Source organism: Pteronotus mesoamericanus, unplaced genomic scaffold (genome assembly GCF_021234165.1).
Source record: "Pteronotus mesoamericanus isolate MK-2021 breed Mesoamerican mustached bat unplaced genomic scaffold, CSHL_Meso_final contig_101, whole genome shotgun sequence".
NCBI lineage: Eukaryota > Metazoa > Chordata > Mammalia > Chiroptera > Mormoopidae > Pteronotus > Pteronotus mesoamericanus.
This window is the reverse complement of record NW_026555001.1, coordinates 24,818,759-24,833,473: the sequence shown is the minus strand read 5'-3', so window position 1 is coordinate 24,833,473 and position 14,715 is coordinate 24,818,759.

Sequence of the window (14,715 nt, the reverse complement as noted above, 5' to 3'; positions counted from 1 at the left end):
TTAGTGATTTCTATGCCAGATGCCTGCTCTGACAGGGCAGGGGTTTTGTACCCAAACCCGCCCACCTGCACGCTAATGCTCATTTCTTATCCAGCGTCTGAGCTCATTTTCCTGTCATATCCGTCATTCTACCCTATACATTGGGGTTTGTTTCCTCCGCTCTCCTGGCTGTCTTTCAGATTTGAAATCCCCTACATCTAGGATATTGAACGGAGGAGAGAGAAAAGAAAAGGGCGGGGGATCTGCGAAGCTGTTTTCCGACGTGTGCTCCACTCGGAACAGAGTTCAGGCAAAGCAAGGTGCGCTCGAGTGGAGAGCTAGCTTTTGGAGCCCTGCTGTCTTTCCACAGACTGGCTCTTCCGTGCCTGACCCCATGAGGTCCTCTTATTCTGAGCGTCTGCTTTCTGCCCACCCAGGTGAGAGGAGCTCACAGCGTGTGCCAAGCACATTTTAAAAGACTCATAGTCAAAAATTACTGACCCCCCCCCCCCCTCCCGGCCCAGAGGATTCTCTTTCAGGACAGATTTGCACCAGAAGAGGCCTATTCTGTCAATATCACATTGCCATTGTGGAAACAAATCTGAAGTCATATCACTTGGTTAGATGCTTCAGTTGAAGGAAGATAGCCCTCTAAAATGAAAGATACTTAGGATCAGGTCTGAACATTTACTATGATGTAGCGTGTTCTTTGGGGATGACAATCAGAGAAATTGCATTGTTTTTACTGAACAACATCAGGCAATTATAGTCAGTGAAAGCTCAGGAGAGCAGAATGGAGGCACCATCTAAGAGACTGAACTTCCCCACTCACATTTACTCTAACCCCGGTAAGTTCAAGAATCCTAAAAGCCGGTACACTCAATGTAGGGATGAGAGAGAGACTCTTCCCCGCTTCACCGTCACTGAGTTAGATACCAAAGAAACAGAGAGATATAAGAGTAGGGAAGACACAGGAGGGCAGGCTACCTCCATCTGCTAGCCTCCTTGGAGGAGCTAGCAGAGAACAGACCAGCCACTCGGTCAACCTGGACTTGAATCTCAGGTCTGTTGCTTCCCAGCTCTGAGACATTGCGAGGGCTACCTAGCTTCCCACTGACTCAGTCTCCCCATCTGTACAAGAGGACTAATAGCAGAATGTTGTTCATATGTTTGTTGTAGCCATGAAATGAATTAATTTGCTCAAGAACCTAATGCTTGGCAAGTAAAAGGCTTCATTGCAACTGATGGGCTCTTTACTGTGTGAGTTATACACGTCCTCTGAAGGCATCCACGGCAGTGAAGACCTGTAGTAACGTGGAGGGTGACTATCTAATCCAATCTCTTGTATTTCTCCCCATTTTTTTGCATGTCTCCTAACAGTATCTGTTTGAAGTCTTGATGTTTCAAATCAATCTCCCAACAGGCAGCCAGAGTCACCATGCCCTTTCTGAGTCCGTCTTTGTCCTTATTCTTTTTAGAAAAACCCTAAGCCATGTCCCATCGCCCACCAAATCCAGACCACTAAATGGGATGCTCAAGGACCAATCTCTTAATGACTATATTAACTGTACCAGGTGCCTAAAAGGGGACATGTCTTACTTCAAGTCAATTCACCATGAGTTCAAAAGTTTCTTCCCTTCTAGACCTTCTCTCTATGCCTCTCTGTGATATCCAGGTCTATTAAAGAATCACATCTCAGCACTTCCTCAGCAGGCCCCTTCTTCTCTGTTGCCATAGTCCAGGCCTCGTTACTGGAAACCTGGATTTTCACTACCACTCCTGCGTCTGGTCATACACTCGTCCTAAATGTTAACTCATGTTGTTTATCTTGTTTATCTGATGAATACTCCTCAGTAGTTTTGTTATCAATGGAGTACAGCCCAATCCCCTTTAGCTGATACGGGAAATACGGTTTTAGGGGTCTTGGTTATGTCCATCCTTGTCCCAGGCACATATGAGCAGCTGCAGGGACTGCAAGATGGGCCACCCATGTAGGTTTGCAATGAGGACACATGAGCCTGTTGGGAAGGGGCTTTCCTGGAAGGACACAGCAGTCAGGCACATGGGAGTGATCCCATCACCGTATTGCGGCTGTGGAGGGAGAGGGGAAGAGGGGAAGGGTGAAGTTGAGTGCAGCCTGGTGCCTGCATTCAGAATATTGTCTAGCTGGTCCCCTGGAGACACAACTAAGCTTGAAGGGAAGAGACTGCAATAAGAAAATTATAGACTTTAGAGGTTCTTAAAAAGAGGAAGAAAGTAACCTTTCGGCTATTGAGAGAATAAAATAGAAACAATGCATTAGAAACCTGGGTCCCTTGACTTCTCTCTGATTTCATCACAGCATTCTGGCCTCATAGACAAAGCAAGGCAGTAAGCGGGGTGGTAAGTGGTCCAGACAGGTCAATGGCGCAATTTGGGAGCAACAAAGAGGGTTCTCCCCTTTATATTTCTGGTATCTGCATGATGAGTAGAGCGATCAGATCTCCCAGGAAGGCTTTGCTCTGCTTTTAATGTTTTTATAAACTCACTGTAGGGTCCTGAGCAAGCCATTTCCCCTCAGAAGTCCTCAATTTCCTTATCCATCAACAAAGAGTCTTAGATGAGAAGTTTAGGATTACTCACATACCAAATACTTTTTTTCTCACTAAAGAACATTGATTCCGAGTAGAGTCCCAGCTCTGCAGCGACTGGTGCAGCTGCCCTCTGGGACTCTGAATCAATGCAGAAGCATCGCCGTGCCACAGGGCTAGCACACATAGGATGCTCACCCAGGCCTGTCTTTCTCAAAGCTCTTTTCTCATTTGTCACTTCCGAAAACACAAGAATTCTCTTTCCCTTCAGTCCCTGCTCCACCACGCAACAAAACTCTGAGAGGTGGCACAAGTTCTTGGCTTACATTACATGTGACATAACATCTGTGAATCTACTAAGAATTAAAATAACTTGTGACCAACAATTTTAGAAGGGAAGAGAGAAGGAGGAAGGGAAGGAGAGAGGAAGGATGGAAACATATCCCTCTAATTCTATCTAAATATAGCTGAACATATAGACAAAGTGTCTGTGACATATAAAGAAAGATAACTTTTGTTGAAAGCAAAGAAGTCACTCAGTGGGATTTAACATGCAGAATCATAATTCATTCAAATAAATAGGCCTTAGTTTCTGATTTGTCTTACCATAATCCTTAACAAGCCCTTTTATTTAAGGTCTACAAATACTGCCCTCAAGAGAGTTCTCCTGGGTAGCTTGCTGGTTCCCTACTTCTGCCCTCTTACCATTGCGGTTTGTGTTTTGTGAACTCCTTTTTGTGTTTCTGGAGGAAAACAAAACAAGATCCAGCTGACCAGCGATGGCCTAAGGCATATTGCCAGGATAAGAAAAGAAGGAACAGGTCCTAGATCCTATAAAGGGGGTGCACTCTGTGAAGAAATAAAAGTGGACATTGAGCAGCCTTCAGAAGTTGTGCATAAAAATCCATTTTGCTAAGGAATCTCTACTTTTCCTTTAGTTCTCTCCTCTGGGCACAGTGCACATGGTAATTGCTCAATTAAGTTTTTTTTTTAAGAGCAAAAATAAGAGTTCCTTTATTCCTACTGTTAAATTACTCATTTTTATTCAATAGTTTAGTCTTTCCCAGGATGTTAGAATCATGCATTGTGTACCATTGACACAATTTTGTCTCCTCTGTTTCATTTTAAACCTAGACCCACATAAAATTGACATCCAGACATAGTCCGTGCATGGCAGGTGTAAAAATTTTCTCAAGTCTTTAGGCTAAGTGATTGCTAGTATTATTTTTTCAATATCTCTTTAATGCTGTATAATTCTAAGGCAATGGGAACTTCTTGGGGATAGTTTAATGGCTAGAAACAATAAAGTCTTAAAAATAAATTCTAGTTGTTGCTTATCTTCCCTGGGACAGGCACGGTGCTAGTTAATTTAAATTTACCCTCTGAATTATTTAGAGCAATACTACAAATAAGTGTCACTTTACAAATGATAAGATTGTTGTTCAGGGACGGCAACAGTATTAGTACAGTCATTTTATAGCTGCAGAGACCAGGACAATATTTAGAAATGCCTGACCCTGAGTCCCTGCTGTGTTTTCTACTTTAAGCCTTACCCATCATCTTGACCAGAATTAGAGCTTTCTTTTGTTGCCTCAAATGATTTAAAATTGTTGGGCACCTCTCCAAGTCTAGGCTTTGTTGGCCAATTATAATCTTAAAAATGAAGGTCTCGAGTTGCCCTTCAGGGGCCATTGAGAAAATATACCTACGTGTTCTGTTCCTTAATAGCTCTACTGCTATAAATAATGCATGCGACATGGCCTCTGTATCAGGCCTCATTAAAAACGATGAAGTTTCCAACAACTCACTTGTGTAACCAACTGTAGATCAAAGACACGGTGTGATTAACGGTGAGCACCTGCTTGCGGGTTGCCCGGTTGGGGCAGCCGCCCTGCCATGCTACCGTGGTATTGACGACGGGGCTGGAGCTGTCGTTTACATGAGAAGCGATTAAGGACACAAACCAGGGCTGCAGCTTTCAGGAACAACGACTTACTTGGCAAATAGAAATCAAGGTGTGTTCAAAAACCAAAGGTCTAAAGACTAGCCTCCCCTGGTTTACCACTACATTCAGACAGGATGTGTCTGCCGGTCTGATGGGTCGGAGAAGCCTAGAGTCTGTGCTGAGGAAGCCTAGGGAACCTCTAGGGACGGAGGAAGAGAGCGTCCAAGGGCCAAGTTGCTTCCAAGGACAGTGCACTGAGTCGTAAAGAGCATATGCAAAGTGGAGGTGCTTCCGTGTCTGCTTCTTGAAACTTTCCATTTCTCAGGCCCTAGAGAACCGTCCTTAAATTCTAAGTAGGGTTGTGATAAAAGAGTACGTAGAAGGTGAAAGATCTAGAAACCTGGGAGTGCATCTCTGCAGTTTCTGCAACAGTTCGGGGGTGACACTGTTGGCCAGACGCAAAGGTCCTCGTGTTAGGATCCGGCAGAGGCCCTGGTAGCGCCGGGGGCGGGGGCCATCGGAGCGGCACCTACGCGGGGCACCAGCGCTGTGGCGACCTCAGCGGGATCTGCCGTTGTCCTCCCCTGTTGGTGCTCAGACGTCACAGGTCGTCCAAGGGCTACCGTAATAGCATGCTCAAGGCCCTCTGGGGCATTCGCCAGGTGGGGAGACTGAATTGGCTTTCACGGGAGAGAAACAGGAGCTGGGGGACAGGGTTCAAGAGCTGAGGGCGTGGACAGGACCATATATAGCTCCACGTTACCTAAATTTAGAGGGGTTCGCTCCCCCAGTGTGTTAGTGTGAGACAGGGTGTGTGTGTGTGTGTGAGGTCTCTCAATCCCAGTGGGATTGAGGGTCGGGGGCTGAGCCAGCAGTAGTGATTTGGCACCCAAAGGTTAATACGCAGAGAGAAAAATAAAGACCCAAATTTATCATTTGAACATTTAGAAAATAATTAATACCTAAGAGAATTAAGAATTAATATTCTTCGGAGACATAGGAATTAAGAGAAATTACAAACTCTTTTAGGTGAATAATGTAAGGGGTTAACTTAAATAAGAAGAAGGATTATTACCAAAACAAGAAACTCTCATTCTAAATATTCTAAGAATTCGATAAAACAGCCCACACAGGTATATAAGGGTGATTATCAAATAAGCTATATAAACACCCTGAAAACTCTTCATTTTGTACAGTCAATCACTAGAGGTTTTCTTGGTCCGCTCCATTCAAGGCTCAGTGATTTACCCCAACCTTTCTCCCCTCCCCGGGGGGCACCGAGACCTGAGGGCGCCCCTCCTGCTGCGTGTAAGCAAAGCCCTGGAGGGGGTGGCTGGGGGCTGGGACGGACGAGGCGGTACTGGTGCTTCCACAGAGGTGATATGAGGCATTAAGGCCAAGACAGGGACGCACAGATATAGTTTCTAAGTAGATATAGTTTCTCAATTAGCTCTCCTGATTTTGAACTTCCTTGGTTTGTCTAGAGATGTTACCTGAGCCAGAGCTGCTGGTCCTAGTTTTCATCCATCAAGACACCTGAGTAGAAAGAAGCTACTTCATTTACCAGCTTGTATTAAGGGCCGTGCGTGTCTGAAACCGTGTCAGCGCTCTTCCAGGGCTCAGACTGCAAGTTAATTTTGTGTACTTTAGAAGTTATTAAGGGCCCACGCTGTGTACTAGGCATTGTGATGCTCAAGAATCTACGGTTCAGGGAGGGAGATGGCGGAGGAGCACGAAACTGTAGTTCAGCGTGACAAGAATTTTGGTACAAGGCCACGGTCGGCCGTGACGGAAACAGCGAAGGGCAATGGGACAATCCCTGGCTCGCTGGGCCATGGGCCCGGGTTCCTGGAAGAGGTTTCATGGGAGCTGCGTGGTGGGGACACGTGCGACAAATGGAGCAGACACTGAACTGAAAATACTGTTGGGCAGTATTATTCGCCACTTTGCAAAACTCAAAAAGCTCCCCTATGAGTCACCTCCAGCAAGTTGTAAACCTATTGAGGAGCCGACCACCTCCAGCCAGGCCAAAGGAGGAAGAGTAAATAAACATCCACCATTTAAAAAACGAGTCCCTTCCTTCTAGGATGGTGCCTTTGTTTAGAACTAAAAGTGGAAAACCAGGCTTCACAGGCTTCCAAACCAGATTACAGGCTGCTGACGTAACATGTAAGAAAGGACTCAGATGCCAGGTTGTCTGACACCAGAAAACCCATCAGTTAGTCACAGGTCCAACTCAGCTGCTACGCTTCCTTAAATCGAGGTCATTCAGAGCTCTCTCTACCTTTAAAGTTAATCCCTTGGTCTTAAATAATAATTACTGATGTTAAACAGTTCTATGTGTCTAGTCCCTGACTAATACAAAGTAGATATGGGAGAGAGAGCTGAAAATTTGTCCATTAATTCCTCCTATTTACCTGTGGGGAAAATATGAGAGACTGAAAGAGATACATTTGGAAACCACTGGACGGAGCTACCTTTCGGTCCTTCTATCTGACAGTGTCAGGGCCAAACTGGGGCAAGTATAGTGACCTTGAACTGACAAAGGGGTTTATATGCAGAGATTGCTGGGATTCATCACCACCTCACACATAGTGTCTTGTAGCAGAAAGTCCATTCAGCATTGAATGAAAAGACCTGGGTTTATAACAGATATATTACTAAGAGATATACTTAGTCAAATATAACATCCATGTGAGTCTTAGCATCCTTATCTATAATTTGGGATTTGTAACCCCACCCCATGTGTTTCACAGATTGTTACAAAGATCATGATAACATACAGGTATACATAATTTGTATACCATGTCCATCAACTAAGATAATAGTTGTTGTGATATCTCTTGCGTATGTCCTTATAATCTATCTTATTTCTTCTACTGAAAACCTGAAGCCAGAAAGGATTAGGAATTTGCCTACAATCACATCACTGTTAAGAATCATCTCTCTGTTTTCCCAGCGTCCTGTGCGTTCCTCAGGACACAAGTTCTGAAGATGTAGGAAAGTCATCCCAGAAGGACCCACCGTGCATACTCTTATGTTTTGAATTAGTATTTATGAAAACTCCTCTCTAAATATGTGTAAATTAATTTTGTGCAATTTACTTAAATTTTATATTAAGCAGTTATTTATGAATGCTAAGGAAGATTTCTGATATTCTCACTTTCACCAGAAGAGGCCGCTATGATCCCACCAAATGAATTTATGACTACGCTGACCATTGGGTCTAGGAAACTTCGGAAGGCAATGATTAGAAATACACCTGTTTTTCTCTATACTCTCCTGCTAAAGTCAGTCACTTGTACAATCACGGGATAGAGCTAAGGTTTTAAGAGACAGACAGACAGACATGGAGTCATCTCTTGGTTCAACCACAGACACAACCTGTTAACCCTGGGAAGTAACTCAAACTTGTTGACTGTTACGAAAAGTAAATGGCAGCAACAAGCTTGTTTGCTTTTTTAAAAGATTAAATGAGCTATTGTCATTGATGTACTTAAACAGTCCTTGTGACGTAGAAGGTGAGCGTATATTAGCTCCTAAGCTTTAGAACCTCTGATGCCCTATTGATCACACCCACCACCCCTTTCCAGTTTTTCATTATATGGGAAGGACACACTAACTGGCACATTGTAAATATGAACACTTAACAATAAAATTATTTCTATTTATTTGTATTTTATAGAATACAAAGTCTCTAATGATTTGATACCTATAATCATTCATTTAAAAGGAAATCAATAGGCTCTTTAGCATAGGAAACTTTTCTTTCCCCTTCTCTCCTTGAGCTCATATTTAATTTTCATTTCCTCTATAATTTCCATCCTCATGGAATATATTTCTAAGTTTGAAAATCTTTTACTGATTGTTCCATCATATCTATATAAATGAAAATGTATATATTTATTGTATTTTATATTTGTTTATTTCTGGAGATCGTATATGTTATAAATTTCTTCTAAATTGAGTTAAAATTATTATTAATAGTATACAGTTAATCAAGATGATGTAGATATATTACAAAGCTTGATAATTATAAAAATAAGGTGGAAATATATCTCTTAGAGAAATAAAACCTTATAAACATGTATTCAATAAAAAGAGGCCTATAGAAAAAACTAATCATTTGACAACTATCATATTATCTTTTTCTGAGGTAGAAAAAGTAATCATATTTAAGAGGAAATAAAACAAGAATTAACTATAATTGAAATAATGTTTATGGTATGAGTTGATATACTGTTTTGACTACTTTGTAAATAACAAGCAGCAGATCTGAAAATACTAATATAGAAACTTTATCCTTGGTTATTATCCAATATAATCTATAAGCTTTATAGTCCTGGAAAAGATGCTGGTTGCATTTAAAAAATCCTCACGATTAAAATATTCCTGCCTTGCCGCTCACAGGAGCAATATTTTCAGATAATGACTGGTCTGAGGGATGAGTCTTAAGGGCAGCTGGAAAGAATTTCTTAGGTGCAAATTAATAAAATAGTACTGTTTTAATGTTAAATATTTCCTATAGAGTCTCCTTTTGTTCTGTTCTTGGGAGCCTCTCCTTCAAAAGGAATAATGGCTCTGAAAAAGCTCAGGAGACGGAGGAGGCAAAGAGCCTAGGTGGGCGTTATTTGTGTTTCTACACCAGGCCGCCACGTACCTGAGCTCAGAAGACGTGAAGGTACTTTTCTTTCACTCAGCTTTCTCTCCCCGACTCCACCATACCCCAAAACGTAGAGGATTATAGGAATTTTCACAACCCAGGGCAAGTCACACACTAAAACTTATAAACAAGGCATGTGGGTTTCTTTTATTAAGAGGAGAAGACTACTTGTGAATTCAGAGGGCTGTATAGGCAAAACTATCGTAAGAAATTTCGCCAATGAAAGTTAAAGGTCTAGTACCATATGTCCTCAAATGAAGACCCTTCCTTTCACACACTCTAATCATATGCATATTGCAAAAAGTATAATACTGGCAAAGGAATCGAAAAGCATGGATTGAACGTTGTAAAGATTCGTTCGGTAGCTCTGAAATGCGAACTGAGATTTCCAGATCAGGGCGCGTGAAGCATGGCCCGACTAGATCTGCCGTGGCCGCTTCCTTTGACTGCGTCACTCGTTCTACCACTGGGCACTTTTCTTCACGGGAGAAAGGACCCTACGCTGATGAGGCAAAACGGTCTGAAAAGTATGTTTCTATTAGACTCTGCACTCACTCTGGAAACCAAGGCTGTGCACTCGACTCTCTGGACTATAGGTGTGAAAAAGTGTACTCCTTGCTCTCCCAGATGCACAGTAAAGTTGTCCGGACAGACCTGCAGGCAGAGGGTGCCTGGGTGCTGTGGTTTGTGGCTGTGTGTGCTATACCGGGAGTCGTTACAAGACGAGAGGAAGCGCGGAGCTCACATATCCTAGGTATCTGTGGGTACCGGGAGCGGGGAGTCTGTTTCATCACCAATTTCATTTATTTTGATTATTTAGAGCACACATATCTCAAGAGAGCAGCAGAACCCCAAAGCAGGAAATGTGGCTACGATGCTTTTTCCAAAAAAGCAGTATGTCAATAGGATGGCATCATAACATAAATTATATTAATGTAATTGTCTTTGCTACCGCCTGTGCCTCCACATTCTTTGCAGAGCTTTAAGCTGTGCTGAAATTGAATATTCTTTTCTAAATAATTACCATTCCTACTCATAACATAATGTGATGGTTCTCTCGAGGCCAACAGAATGAATAGTTTTGAGTGTGACGCCTGACGAAAAAGTACCCTCAGCCCAATAGACGGCACTGTGATATAAATTAGTTAAGTTGTAAAGTTGAAATAAAAAAACAAAACAAAAATGTAATCACTATCTTTTTTCCCCTCAAGCAGGCTTTATGATGCATTACTCAATTCAGAGAAGCTAATAAAATGCCTGAAAAGGGAATCTCAGTGTTATTTAAATTATGGCTGTTTATCAGTAAATACAAGATATTTATGAGCCAACACTGGAGTTTACTGAAAGGCAAGCTGGTCAAATAGATTTGACCCCTGATAAAGTTGGAGGATATTTATGATGCCAAAAATAAATAAATAAATAAAGTTTGGATTTGTCACTGTTTGCAGAAAGAATTCCATTATCATTGCCCTTACAAAGCATCCACTTTTTTTTGATACCACATTGAAGTCAAATCGCCCAGGCAGCAAGTCCTCTTGTAAATTTTAACATCCTCCCAGCTCTTTGCCTGAGACACTTGTCCTTTAATATGTCAGAAGAATGTTTGTCTGCCACAGTGAACTAACATTTATTTTTGTTCTAAATTAGAAAAACAATGGCACTGTATCAGCTTGACGCGACATTTAGCCGAATACCACCAGGGATGTTTTTACAGGCGAACAGAAGAAACAGAAGGACAGATGAGTCGGAAGAACGGAACGCGTGGTATAATCAGGAAGGGGCCCTGTGAGGTGAGGCTGGCCGGCCACCAGGGCAGGGCTTTCTGACCGTCAAAAACCTTCAACAGCCCCAGCCTGGGAGCAGGCACCAAGGTCCTGCGTTTTACAGGACGTCCACAGTCAGCATTCCGTTTGGTTCTCGGCAGTATGTTAAGTATAAAGTTAGAGAACAAAGGAGAGCAAAGCATTACCATCTTCCGATGAGGAGATGGAGGCAAAGAGAAGGTGCCTTACCTTTGTTCGCCTTCGTCACCTTCGGCCAACGCTTGGCAGGAGTGCTGGACACAAGTACAAATTCCATTTTGTTGTTTTTCATTCTGAAGTTCTGCCAGTGAACAAAAAAGAGAAAACATTCACTTTAAGAAGGCTTTCTTTATTCAGGTTCAGTTTTTTGCACGGTGGGGTGATATAAGAGCTGAGAGTTACATTCTTGTAAATGACGACTCACTCGCACACCACCTTCCAGGGCCTGGAAGACAATGTGATATCGTGGGGAAGACACGAAGCTGGAAGCAGGGACACACAGGTCCTGCTGCTTCCTTTCTCTGTGCCTGCGTTATTGCATTTCGACAACAGCAGGGCAGAGAAGATCAACTTCAGATTTCCTATTAACACTAAAAGTCTATTACTATTGTCTTTCTTGTGCTGAACATAACAAATGTGTAAAGTTTGATGACTTCACTATTACAAATGGTAAATTATATTTTGGAATATAAAATTAATCATTAGTAAGTCTGTAGACATAGCAGTGAATTTCTAGGTTTTCCTGACATTATCACTATTTTTGGAAATAAATTCTATAGAAGGAATAATTAGATTTTATTTGTAGAGAGCTTGGCTTTGTTCCTCCTGCCCTTTCTTCTTCCCTTCCCCCTCACCTCCTTCTCACTTCCTTCTTCCCTTCTCCCCACAGACATTTATTGAGCAATTACTGTGCTCTAGGGTCTACACATGGTACTAGGGATAAAGAAGTCATGAGTCAAACTTTGATAAAACTAGTGGACAGTCAAGTTAACAAACAATTAGGATAGAAAGACATGTGCTAACAAGGGTGGAAATAAAGACCAACACATGGGGCTACACACATTCAGTTCAAAAGCAGAGTCCACCTCTCTGTGTTTATCAATGTGTTTCTTTGTTTCTTTCCTTTCCCAGGTTTGAAGACGGCACCTGCATATTGTTAAAAGAGTGTGTCAAGGGGAGACTCTCTAGATACTATCTGTCCCAGTCACCTTCCATTCCATAACAAAATACCACTAACTGGGTCGCTTAAAACAACAGAAATTCATTCTCTCAGAGTCACGGAGTTCTGAAGTACAAAATGAAGGTGTCAGTGGGGCTACGCTCCCTCTTGAAGCCCGAGGGGAGAATCCTTTCTGCTGCTCCCAGCTTCTCATGGTTGCTGGCAACCCTTGGGGCCCCTTGCTTGGCCCTGCAGCTACAATCTCTGCCTTCATGTGGCCTCCCGTTTCTCCAGTGTCCCCACTCTCTCTTTTTCTTTACAGAAACAGCAGCCATTGAGTCCAGGGCCCACACTCAGACTGTGGGACCCCATCTCAGATTGATTACCTCAGCAAATACCCGATTTCCAAGCAAGCGCACATTCACAGGTTCCAAATGGACATGGATTTGGAGGATGTTATTCAACTCCATACAAGACTGTAGCATGAGGAGAAAAGATACATGGCTGAAGAAAGCAGAAGTAGAGACTTCGTTTGTTAATACCACTTAAATCTATTTTTATAATTATGCATATCCTATGTTTAAGAAGAGAAACAATGAAACGCGGTTTATTAATAATATAATGTATTTACACTGCAGTGATGTTTCCATTAAAATTTAATAGGACACAGTCAGTTCTGGGCTGATCCTGGGCCGCTGTGATCCGGGACTCTGCCCGGCCTTGCGGAGGTCAGCGGTCTTGTCTTCCTCGCCCACTAAGCCAGAGGGGAGCATCCTAGTCCTTCTGCTGCCCATCATCCTTCAGGGAGGACGCTAATGAGGTGGTCAGAGACAAAGGCCACAGGAAGATGAAAAATGCAAAGTCGGAACAATCTTGGAACAGAATAATTAGCTTCTGAATTATTGAGGATGTGAGGAATTCTTGACAACATAATGATCCCACCAAATTTCCTTGCAATTTTCTTCAATTCAAAATCAATTTTAGATTTACTTGTCTTACCATTAGAGATGACATATGTAATGTGAGGGACTTTAAACAGTGAGAACATAGAACCCTTTTATAATACATTTGTTGCCAAGCCCGCAAGTCACAAATCAAGCTCCTTAAGACACGGTTTATGTTCTTTTCAGTTTTGCCAGCCCTTGGAGAATTTTCATTGAGGGGAAATTTGCCTCTGTAAAAGGCAAGTAGAATTAAGTCTCTGAAATTTTAGGCTTTTTCCCTTCATGGGTCAGACCCCAGTTGAATAGTAATTTTGAATGAGTATCATCTCGATTTTACCCTTCCCTCGCCTTCCCCCCCCGCCGGCCCTTCCCCTCCCCCATTCCCTCCCCCACCTTTCCTTTCTTTCCAGGACTAGAAATGGTTCTATAATGAAGGATGAAAGTTCATCAGTGTGTGATTTTCTTTGCAAACCTGTCCTAAAAAACTACAGTAGACAAAATTCAAGTATTGCATTCAAAAAGAAAAAAGAGAGAAAATGGTAATTATGTTAGATAATACATATATCAGTTAGCTTGATTCTGGTGACTATTTCACTATATATATATATCCATATCAGGTTGTACACCTTAAAGTATATAATTTTTATTTATCAATTATACCACAACAAAGCTGAAAAAAGAGGACGCATCTTTTACAAGTTCAAATGTAATTTCTAGAATCATATACTTAGGTCCCCAAATGGGAGGAGGTAGAAGGAGATTAGAAAAGAAAAATGGTTTGCCCAAGACCACTCAGAGAGTTGGGGGCAACCCTGAGGGAGGGTGGGAGCTCCTTGCCAGCACTCAGGCAGCTGAAGCTTCCAGAGCGTTTCACAAACTTCTTAAATGGCCAGCTCACAAAGGTGCCTCCTGAACACAGGCGCCCTACCCAAGGTGCCCCTCTTCCCGCCGACACAGGCTGCGCAGAGCTGGGCCATCCCTCACCTGCGTGCTTGGCTGGGCAGCTTTGCAGGCACACGCCCAGAGGGCAGCCTTATTCAGAAAATGGAACTAGACTTTACATTTGTCATAGGGCTACTTAAGCATTTGGTACATAGTAGGTGTTCAATAAATCATGAGTGCTGTTTTTGGAGGCTGGAACATTTCCCAGATAGTCGTAGAAATACCATTTTGTGTTTCTGCTGAGAGGCAGACATTTGGCTCCCGAGCAGCCCTGTTCGACTCCAGCTGGGCTGCGCGTCATTGGGGGATTACTAACCGATGAAACGTCAGCTCCCCTGAAGTCTCTGTGCCATTCTCTTCCTGATCCACAGAACCCTTTATTACTATTCTGCAGCACGATGTAATGATGTGTTCCGCCCTCATTTACTAACATACACCACGGCAGAAGCACAGTTTTACGTAATTCCCAGGATTATTACCGAGGGCGATCTCCCTGCATACATCCTGTTATAGCAGGTTTGATGAGATCTTTTTCCGATTTTTCATCCAGTCGCATGCATACACCCCAACAGCCCACTCGCCTGCCTCTCTGCCGCCGCACTTCCCCCGATTTGTTCTGTGCTCTGCAGTAGAGCCAGAGTGAGCTTTCTAAAAATAAGGCTTTTCTTATTTTATTATGCAGCTTTTGATATTTGAAACAATTATCCCAGT